The sequence below is a fragment of the Parambassis ranga genome, chromosome 3 (assembly GCF_900634625.1).
Source record: "Parambassis ranga chromosome 3, fParRan2.1, whole genome shotgun sequence".
In the NCBI taxonomy this organism is placed as follows: Eukaryota; Metazoa; Chordata; class Actinopteri; family Ambassidae; genus Parambassis; species Parambassis ranga.
In genome coordinates this window covers 4,311,414-4,326,518 of record NC_041024.1, presented here as the reverse complement: position 1 = coordinate 4,326,518, position 15,105 = coordinate 4,311,414, and the positions used below count along the sequence as shown (strand labels likewise).

The window sequence follows — 15,105 nt, the reverse complement described above, 5'->3', positions numbered from 1 at the left end:
ACACAGTGTCAAACCCATTCTGACTGCACTTTGTCAGGCCTCTGCCTTCAGACCTGTCCAACTTGGGTGACCCACCCGAGGACTAAGCTTCTGCTGGTACAGCTCTTAAGGTCACTGAGGTCACACCCTGACCACAGTAACGTGGCGATCCATCAGGGGGGGAAACTGAAAAATAACAAAATATATAAAACAAAATAAAATATCCTTAATCCAGGTTTTATCAATCAGCAATATAACATTTATCTGGATAGTCTAATTCTCAAAAAAGTTTCATCTAAAGGAAGACTAGCAGTAGTAGTAGTAGCTGTCAGTAGCACTGAACCCCTCAGAGAGGACGAGGCTGATAACTGGGAGGAAAACTGGGGAGTAGAAAAAAGGGGGTGGATACCAGCTACGGATCAACTTTAGATTTTTTTGTACCTTATAAACAGACAAACACCAGAGGGCGCTAGAGACAAGCAGCTACACAAAGAGGCCAGAGAGATTCAATGTGATGCTCGATAGTGTTTTATTTTTCATGAAAGAAGAACTCCCACTAACATCAGTAACATCGTTACATGAAGAGCAGGAGAGAGAGTAAAAGACGTAGAAAAGTGTCTCAGTGAAGCCTGGGCTGAAGCTGAGATACAAGAACACAGATAGAAGGCAGGTTCTTCTTTGTGGTGGAGGAGACAACACAGGTCTGTCAATCAAAGCACATCAGCATCAGGTTAGAATGGGTTTGACACTGTGTATGTGCAGGCATGTGTGTCTTTGCAGGTGTGTGTGTGTTACCTCTATAAAGTGTCAGACTTTGATCCCCTGTATTGGTATTTTATTAGGATAGTTCACACCGCTGTATAGCTCACTGTGAACAGGAGATGCAGAATATGACTCAGATCATGCAGGTGAATCAAAGATGGCGGACAGACTGTAAATGTGCTCTGACCACCTACATCACTGACAGTGGCTTTTTTTTGTTTAGTTGTCTTGGCTCTCTGAGGCCTCTTACACGGTCAAGCGCCTCTGTGGTTGATTCTGCAACAACAGTCACAGGTTGGAGGAACAGCAACACTAACATCTTTAGTCTTTAACATGTAACTTACAGCATCACTAGCTTAGCCTGGGTGATGGCTGAGCTTTGCTTACTTGTTCAGTAAGGTTATTATTAGCAAAACACAATGTTTAAGTGGATAACAGACAGATGCTTCATTAACTAATTAGGCTGTTTGCAGATGAAATGATGTAGCTACAATACAGCTATCTGGCTAAGCTTCACAAATGTCAGTTGTAAACAACTAGAACTTTCACAAACTTCTATGGAGGATGTGTTCATTAAAGTTGACAGTGATACATTAGTCAAAACAACAGCCAAAGACACACACACACATAAATGCACAAACATTCTCACCCAGAGTGATGAGTGTGAAGGCCAGCACTGAAACACACACAGAGTATTATGTTAGCTCTAACACACTGTTTCAGAGTGACACTATCAGAGTGTTATTATCAGTGTAAAAACACACAGCTACTGGATCAGAATGAGGAACAGACTCAGAGATCAGACTCCAGCTGTTTAATGAAAGAAAAATCATTGTCAGCAACTGTCAGCCAGTTGTCAATGTGTTTCAGAAGAGTGTTTGGACAAAGTGGAGTTCTGCTTCCTGTAAAGAGAATCAGCTCCACTTAGGATACTTTTTAAATAAATAAAAACAGCTTTTTTTCAAAGGATGTAAAAACAGTGTACATGTACTGATACTCACTGGCCAGCAGGATGAATGTGAGTTTCATCTTGTTGGATTCTGCCAGAGGAATGACCAAAAAGTTGCTCTTCAAAGGTCCTGAAGAAACTGAAGTGTCCCTTTAGAGCAGCCAGACTTTTATACTCTGACACAACACATGTGCTTGAGGGCTCACATGATAATAGCAAAGGTTCACATACTTTTGCATATTTTTTTTAGACTGTTGAGATAACAAAGCTTATTTTAATATCAAAGTTCATTATCATGTAATGACAGTTTATCTAAGGATAATGAAGATCATTTACTTGTGATAACAACTTGCTTTATTCCAGGTTCAAACAGAAATTTCTCAGCATTTTAACCATTTATCTCATGATAATAAAACAAATTTTGTTTTCATTACAAAGCAATCAAACTATATTCTACATATTTATTTGTATTTTATTATTCTTTTCCTCTATAATCCTTCTGGCTCAGCGTATCTTGGGCATAGTTTGTGCTATTCAAACCATTCAAATGTCATAATGTTCAGCTTGTTGAGGACAGGATGAGTAAACTTTTCAGATATTTATTTTTAAGCATTTTCAGAAATTAATTGAATAACATTCACCTCACGGTTTTTGAAGCAAGGCGTCTGGACTTGTAGAGTTTTCTAGAAGACGTTTCGCTGCTCATCCAAGCAGCTTCATCAGTTCTAACTGTCCCGGTCCATTTCAAACCTATGACAACACTGAGACAGAGACTGGTTCACCCGAAGGACAAGATTCCCAGGGAGAAACACAGCAATGTGATATATGCAGTCCAGTGCAGTGAGGAATGCTCTGATCTGTACATTGGAGAAACTAAACAACCACTCCACAGAAGAATGGCTCAGCACAGGAGAGCCACCTCCTCAGGACAAGACTCAGCTGTTCACCTCCACCTCAAAGACAAAGGACACTCCTTTGAGGACAACAATGTTCACATTTTAGACAGGGAGGAAAGGTGGTATGAAAGAGGAGTCAAGGAAGCCATCTATGTTAAGCTGGAAAAACCTTCCCTTAACAGAGGTGGTGGCCTCAGACATCATCTTTCTACCACATACAATGCAGTGATTCCATCCATTCCCAGGAAGTTTGCACATACTCACAGTAAGAACAAAGGGCTGTCAACCAGTCCCCCTCCGGCAGTTTCATAGTCGTTAGCCAGTCGTTAGACACACCTGGCCCAATCAGCCAGAACATCACAGGTAAGTATGGAAACATTTAGTGCTATTGTTTTTTTAAGTTTTACCCAGACCCACCCACTGAGGTCTGTAACCACATATAAACCATGTTTCCCCACCAAACAGTTAGAACTGATGAAGCTGCTTGGATGAGCAGCGAAACGTCTTCTAGAAAACTCTACAAGTTCAGACGCCTTGCTTCAACCTTCTCTACGTATGATGACCTGGATGACTGAGAATCTTCATCAACATCTCACGGTTTTTATTATAATGAACTTTGATATTAAATTACTGAGATTAAATTAGGTTGTTGTCACGAGGAAGACATGCTCTGTTATGTTAAATTGTGGTATTATTATAATAATATTAATAATTATATTATAATATAATTATCCCCCTGGGATCAATAAAGTATTTTTGATTCTGAATAAAATGAGCTTTGTTATATCAACAGTCTGAATAAATATGAGGTGATGCTGTGAGCCCTCATGCAGCAACAACAGCTGCTAAACATTTTCAGTAACTTCTGTTCAGTTGTCCACAACAGCTTGGAGGCATTTTAGCCCATTCTTCAGTACAAAACACATTCAGGTCTGAGATGTTGGTGCTTTCCTCACATAAACTGCTTCTTACAGGTGCTTCCACAACACTTCAGTTGGATTAAGATCAGGACTTTGACTCCAAAACATCAACTTTCTTCCTCTAATTCTACTTTGTTCCAAATCATTCTTTCTTGGTCTCATCCATCCACAGATTATTTCCCAACAGCTCTCTGACTTTCTCCTTGCAGCTTTACCAGGCGGATCAGGGTTGTTCAGTGTTCTCCTGATTGTGGATTTCTGAACATTACTATCAGCTGATGTGAGAGAGGCCTCAGCTGCTCAGACATTACCCAGCATTACACTGTGACTTCTTGGCCTATTACACATCATCTGAGTGTTAATACAGAGAATGCAAATGATTCATAAACATTGAGCACTATTATGTACAGGCTGTTTAAGAACCAACCACAGGAGGGCGCCAGATTTATGCACTGTTTCTTTTCCTGCTGACCTCAGAGCAACTTCTGTTAATTAAAATTCTCCTTTGACTCCATAATAGGGAACAAGTCTCCTCAGCAGTGAGCCTTAAAAGGACCAGTTGTTCTTTCAGAGGCCTTCTGAAAAGGCCTTAAAGAATTTCTCCTTTATCTTTAGTGTCCTTGAATTATCATTAGGTCAGAATACACAGGCACCTTCAACTGGTTCAGCATCCAGAAGTGGGATAAGGACGTCAGTGAGCTGTTTGACACCTTATTTACTTTTTACAATAAAAATCATGCTTTCAGCTGCTAGAGCCCCGCTGAACTAAAACACTCAAAACGCTGCAAAGATCCATTTCTGCCTCTTCATCAGGGACAATCTGAGGACAAATCTTCTCAAGGTTGTGTCAGGCAATACCAGCAATATAAATTCGATTGACAGCTATATAAATTTGAATGAATAAACAGCCTAATCTTGAGCCCGGTGGCTGTCACACATATAGGTGTGTTCTGTCAGAGTATAAAAGTCGGGCTGCTCTAAAGGGACACTTCAGTTTCTTCAGGACCTTTGAAGAGCAACTTTTTGGTCATTCCTCTGGCAGAATCCAACAAGATGAAACTCACATTCATCCTGCTGGCCAGTGAGTATCAGTACATGTACACTGTTTTTACATCCTTTGAAAAAAAGCTGTTTTAATTTATTTAAGTATCCTAAGTGGAGCTGATTCTCTTTACAGGAAGCAGAACTCCACTTTGTCCAAACACTCTTCTGAAACACATTGACAACTGGCTGACAGTTGCTGACAATGATTTTTCTTTCATTAAACAGCTGGAGTCTGATCTCTGAGTCTGTTCCTCATCCTGATCCAGTAGCTGTGTGTTTTTACACTGATAATAACACTCTGATAGTGTCACTCTGAAACAGTGTGTTAGAGCTAACCATAATACTCTGTGTGTGTTTCAGTGCTGGCCTTCACACTCATCACTCTGGGTGAGAATGTTTGTGCATTTATTTGTGTGTGTGTGTCTTTGGCTGTTGTTTTGACTAATGTATCACTGTCAACTTTAATGAACACATCCTCCATAGAAGTTTGTGAAAGTTCTAGTTGTTTACAACTGACATTTGTGAAGCTTAGCCAGATAGCTGTATTGTAGCTACATCATTTCATCTGCAAACAACCTAATTAGTTAATGAAGCATCTGTCTGTTATCCACTTAAACAGTGTATTTTGCTAATAATAACCTTACTGAACAAGTAAGCAAAGCTCAGCCATCACCAAGGCTAAGCTAGTGATGTTGTAAGTTACATATTAAAGACTAAAGATGTTAGTGTTGCTGTTCCTCCAACCTGTGACTGTTGTTGCAGAATCAACCACAGAGGCAGTTGAAAGTTTTACAGGCTTCAGAGAGCCAAGAGCAGTAAGAGGGGCGAATGGCAAAAGTAAACCATCAGAGTCAGTGAGGTGAGAGATGTAAGAGGACATTTACCGTCTGTCTTTGATTCATCTGCATGTTTTGAGTAATATTCTGCATCTTCTGTTCACAGTGAGAAAGGGGATGGTTGTGTTGACAAAAATACAGGGGACCAAATGATGGCACTTTAGGAAGTAATAGACACACACACACGCCTGCGGATCAACTTTAGATTTTTTTGTAGCTTATAAACAGACAAACACCAGAGGGCGCTAGAGACAAGCAGCTACACAAAGAGGCCAGAGAGATTCAATGTGATGCTCGATAGTGTTTTATTTTTCATGAAAGAAGAACTCCCACTAACATCAGTAACATCGTTACATGAAGAGCAGGAGAGAGAATAAAAGACGTAGAAAAGTGTCTCAGTGAAGCCTGGGCTGAAGCTGAGATACAAGAACACAGATAGAAGGCAGGTTCTTCTTTGTGGTGGAGGAGACAACACAGGTCTGTCAATCAAAGCACATCAGCATCAGGTTAGAATGGGTTTGACACTGTGTATGTGCAGGCATGTGTGTCTCTGCAGGTGTGTCTGTTACCTACATTTAACATTTCAGAATTTGGTCCCCTGTTTGTGTGTTTTTTGAGCAGCCTCTTTCTCACTGTGAACAGGAGATACAGAATATTACTCAAAACATGCAGGTGAATCAAAGATGGCGGACAGACTGTAAATGTCCTCTAACCTCTTACCTCTTCATCCGTTGCACTAATTGTTCAGCCATCTTCCATACTTCTCTTGGCTCTCTGAAGCCTGTAAAACTTTCCATCGCCTCTGTGGTTGATTCTGCAACAACAGTCACAGGTTGGAGGAACAGCAACACTAACATCTTTAGTCTTTAACATGTAACTTACAGCATCACTAGCTAAGCCTTGGTGATGGCTGAGCTTTGCTTACTTGTTCAGTAAGGTTATTATTAGCAAAATACAATGTTTAAGTGGATAACAGGCAGATGCTTCATTAACTAATTAGGTTGTTTGCAGATGAAATGATGTAGCTACAATACAGCTATCTGGCTAAGCTTCACAAATGTCAGTTGTAAACAACTAGAACTTTCACAAACTTCTATGGAGGATGTGCTCATTAAAGTTGACAGTGATACATTAGTCAAAACAACAGCCAAAGACACACACACACATAAATGCACAAACATTCTCACCCAGAGTGATGAGTGTGAAGGCCAGCACTGAAACACACACAGAGTATTATGGTTAGCTCTAACACACTGTTTCAGAGTGACACTATCAGAGTGTTATTATCAGTGTAAAAACACACAGCTACTGGATCAGAATGAGGAACAGACTCAGAGATCAGACTCCAGCTGTTTAATGAAAGAAAAATCATTGTCAGCAACTGTCAGCCAGTTGTCAATGTGTTTCAGAAGAGTGTTTGGACAAAGTGGAGTTCTGCTTCCTGTAAAGAGAATCAGCTCCACTTAGGATACTTTTTAAATAAATTAAAACAGCTTTTTTTCAAAGGATGTAAAAACAGTGTACATGTACTGATACTCACTGGCCAGCAGGATGAATGTGAGTTTCATCTTGTTGGATTCTGCCAGAGGAATGACCAAAAAGTTGCTCTTCAAAGGTCCTGAAGAAACTGAAGTGTCCGTTTAGAGCAGCCAGACTTTTATACTCTGACACAACACATGTGCTTGAGGGCTCACATGATAATAGCAAAGGTTCACATACTTTTGCATATTTTTTTTAGACTGTTGAGATAACAAAGCTTATTTTAATATCAAAGTTCATTATCATGTAATGACAGTTTATCTAAGGATAATGAAGATCATTTACTTGTGATAACAACTTGCTTTATTCCAGGTTCAAACAGAAATTTCTCAGCATTTTAACCATTTATCTCATGATAATAAAACAAATTTTGTTTTCATTACAAAGCAATCAAACTATATTCTACATATTTATTTGTATTTTATTATTCTTTTCCTCTATAATCCTTCTGGCTCAGCGTATCTTGGGCATAGTTTGTGCTATTCAAACCATTCAAATGTCATAATGTTCAGCTTGTTGAGGACAGGATGAGTAAACTTTTCAGATATTTATTTTTAAGCATTTTCAGAAATTAATTGAATAACATTCACCTCACGGTTTTTGAAGCAAGGCGTCTGGACTTGTAGAGTTTTCTAGAAGACGTTTCGCTGCTCATCCAAGCAGCTTCATCAGTTCTAACTGTCCCGGTCCATTTCAAACCTATGACAACACTGAGACAGAGACTGGTTCACCCGAAGGACAAGATTCCCAGGGAGAAACACAGCAATGTGATATATGCAGTCCAGTGCAGTGAGGAATGCTCTGATCTGTACATTGGAGAAACTAAACAACCACTCCACAGAAGAATGGCTCAGCACAGGAGAGCCACCTCCTCAGGACAAGACTCAGCTGTTCACCTCCACCTCAAAGACAAAGGACACTCCTTTGAGGACAACAATGTTCACATTTTAGACAGGGAGGAAAGGTGGTATGAAAGAGGAGTCAAGGAAGCCATCTATGTTAAGCTGGAAAAACCTTCCCTTAACAGAGGTGGTGGCCTCAGACATCATCTTTCTACCACATACAATGCAGTGATTCCATCCATTCCCAGGAAGTTTACACATACTCACAGTAAGAACAAAGGGCTGTCAACCAGTCCCCCTCCGGCAGTTTCATAGTCGTTAGCCAGTCGTTAGACACACCTGGCCCAGTCAGCCAGAACATCACAGGTAAGTATGGAAACATTTAGTGCTATTGTTTTTTTAAGTTTTACCCAGACCCACCCACTGAGGTCTGTAACCACATATAAACCATGTTTCCCCACCAAACAGTTAGAACTGATGAAGCTGCTTGGATGAGCAGCGAAACGTCTTCTAGAAAACTCTACAAGTCCAGACGCCTTGCTTCAATCTTCTCTACGTATGATGACCTGGATGACTGAGAATCTTCATCAACATCTCACGGTTTTTATTATAATGAACTTTGATATTAAATTACTGAGATTAAATTAGGTTGTTGTCACGAGGAAGACATGCTCTGTTATCTTAAATTGTGGTATTATTATAATAATATTAATAATTATATTATAATATAATTATCCCCCTGGGATCAATAAAGTATTTTTGATTCTGAATAAAATGAGCTTTGTTATATCAACAGTCTGAATAAATATGAGGTGATGCTGTGAGCCCTCATGCAGCAACAACAGCTGCTAAACATTTTCAGTAACTTCTGTCCAGTTGTCCACAACAGCTTGGAGGCATTTTAGCCCATTCTTCAGTACAAAACACATTCAGGTCTGAGATGTTGGTGCTTTCCTCACATAAACTGCTTCTTACAGGTGCTTCCACAACACTTCAGTTGGATTAAGATCAGGACTTTGACTCCAAAACATCAACTTTCTTCCTCTAATTCTACTTTGTTCCAAATCATTCTTTCTTGGTCTCATCCATCCACAGATTATTTCCCAACAGCTCTCTGACTTTCTCCTTGCAGCTTTACCAGGCGGATCAGGGTTGTTCAGTGTTCTCCTGATTGTGGATTTCTGAACATTACTATCAGCTAATGTGAGAGAGGCCTCAGCTGCTCAGACATTACCCAGCATTACACTGTGACTTCTTGGCCTATTACACATCATCTGAGTGTTAATACAGAGAATGCAAATGATTCATAAACATTGAGCACTATTATGTACAGGCTGTTTAAGAACCAACCACAGGAGGGCGCCAGATTTATGCACTGTTTCTTTTCCTGCTGACCTCAGAGCAACTTCTGTTAATTAAAATTCTCCTTTGACTCCATAATAGGGAACAAGTCTCCTCAGCAGTGAGCCTTAAAAGGACCAGTTGATCTTTCAGAGGCCTTCTGAAAAGGCCTTAAAGAATTTCTCCTTTATCTTTAGTGTCCTTGAATTATCATTAGGTCAGAATACACAGGCACCTTCAACTGGTTCAGCATCCAGAAGTGGGATAAGGACGTCAGTGAGCTGTTTGACACCTTATTTACTTTTTACAATAAAAATCATGCTTTCAGCTGCTAGAGCCCCGCTGAACTAAAACACTCAAAACGCTGCAAAGATCCATTTCTGCCTCTTCATCAGGGACAATCTGAGGACAAATCTTCTCAAGGTTGTGTCAGGCAATAAAAGCAATATAAATTTAATTGACAGCTATATAAATTTGAATGAATAAACAGCCTAATCTTGTGCCCGGTGGCTGTCACACATATAGGTGTGTTCTGTCAGAGTATAAAAGTCTGGCTGCTCTAAAGGGACACTTCAGTTTCTTCAGGACCTTTGAAGAGCAACTTTTTGGTCATTCCTCTGGCAGAATCCAACAAGATGAAACTCACATTCATCCTGCTGGCCAGTGAGTATCAGTACATGTAAACTGTTTTTACATCCTTTGAAAAAAAGCTGTTTCTATTTATTTAAAAAGTATCCTAAGTGGTGCCGATTATCTTTACAGGAAGCAGAACTCCACTTTGTCCAAACACTCTTCTGAAACACATTGACAACTGGCTGACAGTTGCTGACAATGATTTTTCTTTCATTAAACAGCTGGAGTCTGATCTCTGAGTCTGTTCTTCATTCTGATCCAGTAGCTGTGTGTTTTTACACTGATAATAACACTCTGATAGTGTCACTCTGAAACAGTGTGTTAGAGCTAACATAATACTCTGTGTGTGTTTCAGTGCTGGCCTTCACACTCATCACTCTGGGTGAGAATGTTTGTGCATTTATGTGTGTGTGTGTGTCTTTGGCTGTTGTTTTGACTAATGTATCACTGTCAACTTTAATGAGCACATCCTCCATAGAAGTTTGTGAAAGTTCTAGTTGTTTACAACTGACATTTGTGAAGCTTAGCCAGATAGCTGTATTGTAGCTACATCGTTTCATCTGCAAACAACCTAATTAGTTAATGAAGCATCTGCCTGTTATCCACTTAAACATTGTGTTTTGCTAATAATAACCTTACTGAACAAGTAAGCAAAGCTCAGCCATCACCAAGGCTAAGCTAGTGATGCTGTAAGTTACATGTTAAAGACTAAAGATGTTAGTGTTGCTGTTCCTCCAACCTGTGACTGTTGTTGCAGAATCAACCACAGAGGCAGTTGAAAGTTTTACAGGCCTCAGAGAGCCAAGAGCAGTAAGAGGGGCGAATGGCAAAAGTAAACCATCAGAGTCAGTGAGGTGAGAGATGTAAGAGGACAGTTACCGTCTGTCTTTGATTCATCTGCATGTTTTGAGTAATATTCTGCATCTCCTGTTCACAGTGAGAAAGAGGATGGTTGTGTTGACAAAAAAACAGTGGACCAAATGATGGCACTTTAGGAAGTAATAGACACACACACACGCCTGCAAAATTACACACATACACAGTGTCAAACCCATTCTGACTGCACTTTGTCAGGCCTCTGCCTTCAGACCTGTCCAACTTGGGTGACCCACCCGAGGACTAAGCTTCTGCTGGTACAGCTCTTAAGGTCACTGAGGTCACACCCTGACCACAGTAACGTGGCGATCCATCAGGGGGGGAAACTGAAAAATAACAAAATATATAAAACAAAATAAAATATCCTTAATCCAGGTTTTATCAATCAGCAATATAACATTTATCTGGATAGTCTAATTCTCAAAAAAGTTTCATCTAAAGGAAGACTAGCAGTAGTAGTAGTAGCTGTCAGTAGCACTGAACCCCTCAGAGAGGACGGGGCTGATAACTGGGAGGAAAACTGGGGAGTAGAAAAAAGGGGGTGGATACCAGCTACGGATCAACTTTAGATTTTTTTGTACCTTATAAACAGACAAACACCAGAGGGCGCTAGAGACAAGCAGCTACACAAAGAGGCCAGAGAGATTCAATGTGATGCTCGATAGTGTTTTATTTTTCATGAAAGAAGAACTCCCACTAACATCAGTAACATCGTTACATGAAGAGCAGGAGAGAGAGTAAAAGACGTAGAAAAGTGTCTCAGTGAAGCCTGGGCTGAAGCTGAGATACAAGAACACAGATAGAAGGCAGGTTCTTCTTTGTGGTGGAGGAGACAACACAGGTCTGTCAATCAAAGCACATCAGCATCAGGTTAGAATGGGTTTGACACTGTGTATGTGCAGGCATGTGTGTCTTTGCAGGTGTGTGTGTGTTACCTCTATAAAGTGTCAGACTTTGATCCCCTGTATTGGTATTTTATTAGGATAGTTCACACCGCTGTATAGCTCACTGTGAACAGGAGATGCAGAATATGACTCAGATCATGCAGGTGAATCAAAGATGGCGGACAGACTGTAAATGTGCTCTGACCACCTACATCACTGACAGTGGCTTTTTTTTGTTTAGTTGTCTTGGCTCTCTGAGGCCTCTTACACGGTCAAGCGCCTCTGTGGTTGATTCTGCAACAACAGTCACAGGTTGGAGGAACAGCAACACTAACATCTTTAGTCTTTAACATGTAACTTACAGCATCACTAGCTTAGCCTTGGTGATGGCTGAGCTTTGCTTACTTGTTCAGTAAGGTTATTATTAGCAAAACACAATGTTTAAGTGGATAACAGACAGATGCTTCATTAACTAATTAGGCTGTTTGCAGATGAAATGATGTAGCTACAATACAGCTATCTGGCTAAGCTTCACAAATGTCAGTTGTAAACAACTAGAACGTTCACAAACTTCTATGGAGGATGTGCTCATTAAAGTTGACAGTGATACATTAGTCAAAACAACAGCCAAAGACACACACACACATAAATGCACAAACATTCTCACCCAGAGTGATGAGTGTGAAGGCCAGCACTGAAACACACACAGAGTATTATGGTTAGCTCTAACACACTGTTTCAGAGTGACACTATCAGAGTGTTATTATCAGTGTAAAAACACACAGCTACTGGATCAGAACGAGGAACAGACTCAGAGATCAGACTCCAGCTGTTTAATGAAAGAAAAATCATTGTCAGCAACTGTCAGCCAGTTGTCAATGTGTTTCAGAAGAGTGTTTGGACAAAGTGGAGTTCTGCTTCCTGTAAAGAGAATCAGCTCCACTTAGGATACTTTTTAAATAAATAAAAACAGCTTTTTTTCAAAGGATGTAAAAACAGTTTACATGTCCTGATACTCACTGGCCAGCAGGATGAACGTGAGTTTCATCTTGTTGGATTCTGCCAGAGGAATGACCAAAAAGTTGCTCTTCAAAGGTCCTGAAGAAACTGAAGTGTCCCTTTAGAGCAGCCAGACTTTTATACTCTGACACAACACATGTGCTTGAGGGCTCACATGATAATAGCAAAGGTTCACATACTTTTGCATATTTTTTTAGACTGTTGAGATAACAAAGCTTATTTTAATATCAAAGTTCATTATCATGTAATGACAGTTTATCTAAGGATAATGAAGATCATTTACTTGTGATAACAACTTGCTTTATTCCAGGTTCAAACAGAAATTTCTCAGCATTTTAACCATTTATCTCATGATAATAAAACAAATTTTGTTTTCATTACAACGCAATCAAACTATATTCTACATATTTATTTGTATTTTATTATTCTTTTCCTCTATAATCCTTCTGGCTCAGCGTATCTTGGGCATAGTTTGTGCTATTCAAACCATTCAAATGTCATAATGTTCAGCTTGTTGAGGACAGGATGAGTAAACTTTTCAGATATTTATTTTTAAGCATTTTCAGAAATTAATTGAATAACATTCACCTCACGGTTTTTGAAGCAAGGCGTCTGGACTTGTAGAGTTTTCTAGAAGACGTTTCGCTGCTCATCCAAGCAGCTTCATCAGTTCTAACTGTCCCGGTCCATTTCAAACCGATGACAACACTGAGACAGAGACTGGTTCACCCGAAGGACAAGATTCCCAGGGAGAAACACAGCAATGTGATATATGCAGTCCAGTGCAGTGAGGAATGCTCTGATCTGTACATTGGAGAAACTAAACAACCACTCCACAGAAGAATGGCTCAGCACAGGAGAGCCACCTCCTCAGGACAAGACTCAGCTGTTCACCTCCACCTCAAAGACAAAGGACACTCCTTTGAGGACAACAACGTTCACATTTTAGACAGGGAGGAAAGGTGGTATGAAAGAGGAGTCAAGGAAGCCATCTATGTTAAGCTGGAAAAATCTTCCCTTAACAGAGGTGGTGGCCTCAGACATCATCTTTCTACCACATACAATGCAGTGATTCCATCCATTCCCAGGAAGTTTGCACATACTCACAGTAAGAACAAAGGGCTGTCAACCAGTCCCCCTCCGGCAGTTTCATAGTCGTAACCAGTCGTTAGACACACCTGGCCCAGTCAGCCAGAACATCACAGGTAAGTATGGAAACATTTAGTGCTATTGTTTTTTAAGTTTTTTAAGTTTTACCCAGACCCACCCACACAGGTCTGTAACCACATATAAACCATGTTTCCCCACCAAACAGTTAGAACTGATGAAGCTGCTTGGATGAGCAGCGAAACGTCTTCTAGAAAACTCTACAAGTTCAGACGCCTTGCTTCAATCTTCTCTACGTATGATGACCTGGATGACTGAGAATCTTCATCAACATCTCACGGTTTTTATTATAATGAACTTTGATATTAAATTACTGAGATTAAATTAGGTTGTTGTCACGAGGAAGACATGCTCTGTTATCTTAAATTGTGGTATTATTATAATAATATTAATAATTATATTATAATATAATTATCCCCCTGGGATCAATAAAGTATTTTTGATTCTGAATAAAATGAGCTTTGTTATATCAACAGTCTGAATAAATATGAGGTGATGCTGTGAGCCCTCATGCAGCAATAACAGCTGCTAAACATTTTCAGTAACTTCTGTTCAGTTGTCCACAACAGCTTGGAGGCATTTTAGCCCATTCTTCAGTACAAAACACATTCAGGTCTGAGATGTTGGTGCTTTCCTCACATAAACTGCTTCTTACAGGTGCTTCCACAACACTTCAGTTGGATTAAGATCAGGACTTTGACTCCAAAACATCAACTTTCTTCCTCTAATTCTACTTTGTTCCAAATCATTCTTTCTTGGTCTCATCCATCCACAGATTATTTCCCAACAGCTCTCTGACTTTCTCCTTGCAGCTTTACCAGGCGGATCAGGGTTGTTCAGTGTTCTCCTGATTGTGGATTTCTGAACATTACTATCAGCTAATGTGAGAGAGGCCTCAGCTGCTCAGACATTACCCAGCATTACACTGTGACTTCTTGGCCTATTACACATCATCTGAGTGTTAATACAGAGAATGCAAATGATTCATAAACATTGAGCACTATTATGTACAGGCTGTTTAAGAACCAACCACAGGAGGGCGCCAGATTTATGCACTGTTTCTGTTCATGCTGACCTCAAAGCAACTTCTGTTAATTAAAATTCTCCTTTGACTCCATAATAGGAAACAAGTCTGCTCAGCAGTGAGCCTTAAAAGGACCAGTTGATCTTTCAGAGGCCTTCTGAAAAGGCCTTAAAGAATTTCTCCTTTATCTTTAGTGTCCTTGAATTATCATTAGGTCAGAATACACAGGCACCTTCAACTGGTTCAGCATCCAGAAGTGGGATAAGGACGTCAGTGAGCTGTTTGACACCTTATTTACTTTTTACAATAAAAATGATGCTTTCAGCTGCTAGAGCCCCGGTGAACTAAAACACTCAAAACGCTGCAAAGATCCATTTCTGCCTCTTCATCAGG

The 15,105-nt window shown here is 40.0% G+C and overlaps 4 long non-coding RNA genes across 4 annotated transcripts; 1 reads left to right on the top strand and 3 right to left on the bottom strand.

Annotated features, from left to right (window-relative positions):
• Positions 1 to 489: 489 nt before the first annotated feature.
• On the bottom strand, positions 490 to 1,863 carry LOC114433799 (uncharacterized). Its single transcript, XR_003670400.1, has 5 exons — positions 1,743 to 1,863; positions 1,391 to 1,417; positions 936 to 1,017; positions 775 to 847; positions 490 to 682 (listed from the first exon to the last, which is right to left on the bottom strand). It is a non-coding gene; the product is annotated as an uncharacterized LOC114433799 (long non-coding RNA).
• Positions 1,864 to 5,674: 3,811 nt separating this feature from the next.
• LOC114433798 (uncharacterized) lies at positions 5,675 to 7,043 on the bottom strand. Its single transcript, XR_003670399.1, has 5 exons — positions 6,927 to 7,043; positions 6,574 to 6,600; positions 6,107 to 6,200; positions 5,960 to 6,018; positions 5,675 to 5,865 (listed from the first exon to the last, which is right to left on the bottom strand). It is a non-coding gene; the product is annotated as an uncharacterized LOC114433798 (long non-coding RNA).
• Positions 7,044 to 9,650: 2,607 nt separating this feature from the next.
• On the top strand, positions 9,651 to 10,713 carry LOC114433940 (uncharacterized). Its single transcript, XR_003670424.1, has 4 exons — positions 9,651 to 9,771; positions 10,097 to 10,123; positions 10,499 to 10,595; positions 10,679 to 10,713. It is a non-coding gene; the product is annotated as an uncharacterized LOC114433940 (long non-coding RNA).
• Positions 10,714 to 11,267: 554 nt separating this feature from the next.
• On the bottom strand, positions 11,268 to 12,632 carry LOC114433817 (uncharacterized). Its single transcript, XR_003670406.1, has 5 exons — positions 12,522 to 12,632; positions 12,169 to 12,195; positions 11,714 to 11,795; positions 11,553 to 11,625; positions 11,268 to 11,460 (listed from the first exon to the last, which is right to left on the bottom strand). It is a non-coding gene; the product is annotated as an uncharacterized LOC114433817 (long non-coding RNA).
• Positions 12,633 to 15,105: the final 2,473 nt, after the last annotated feature.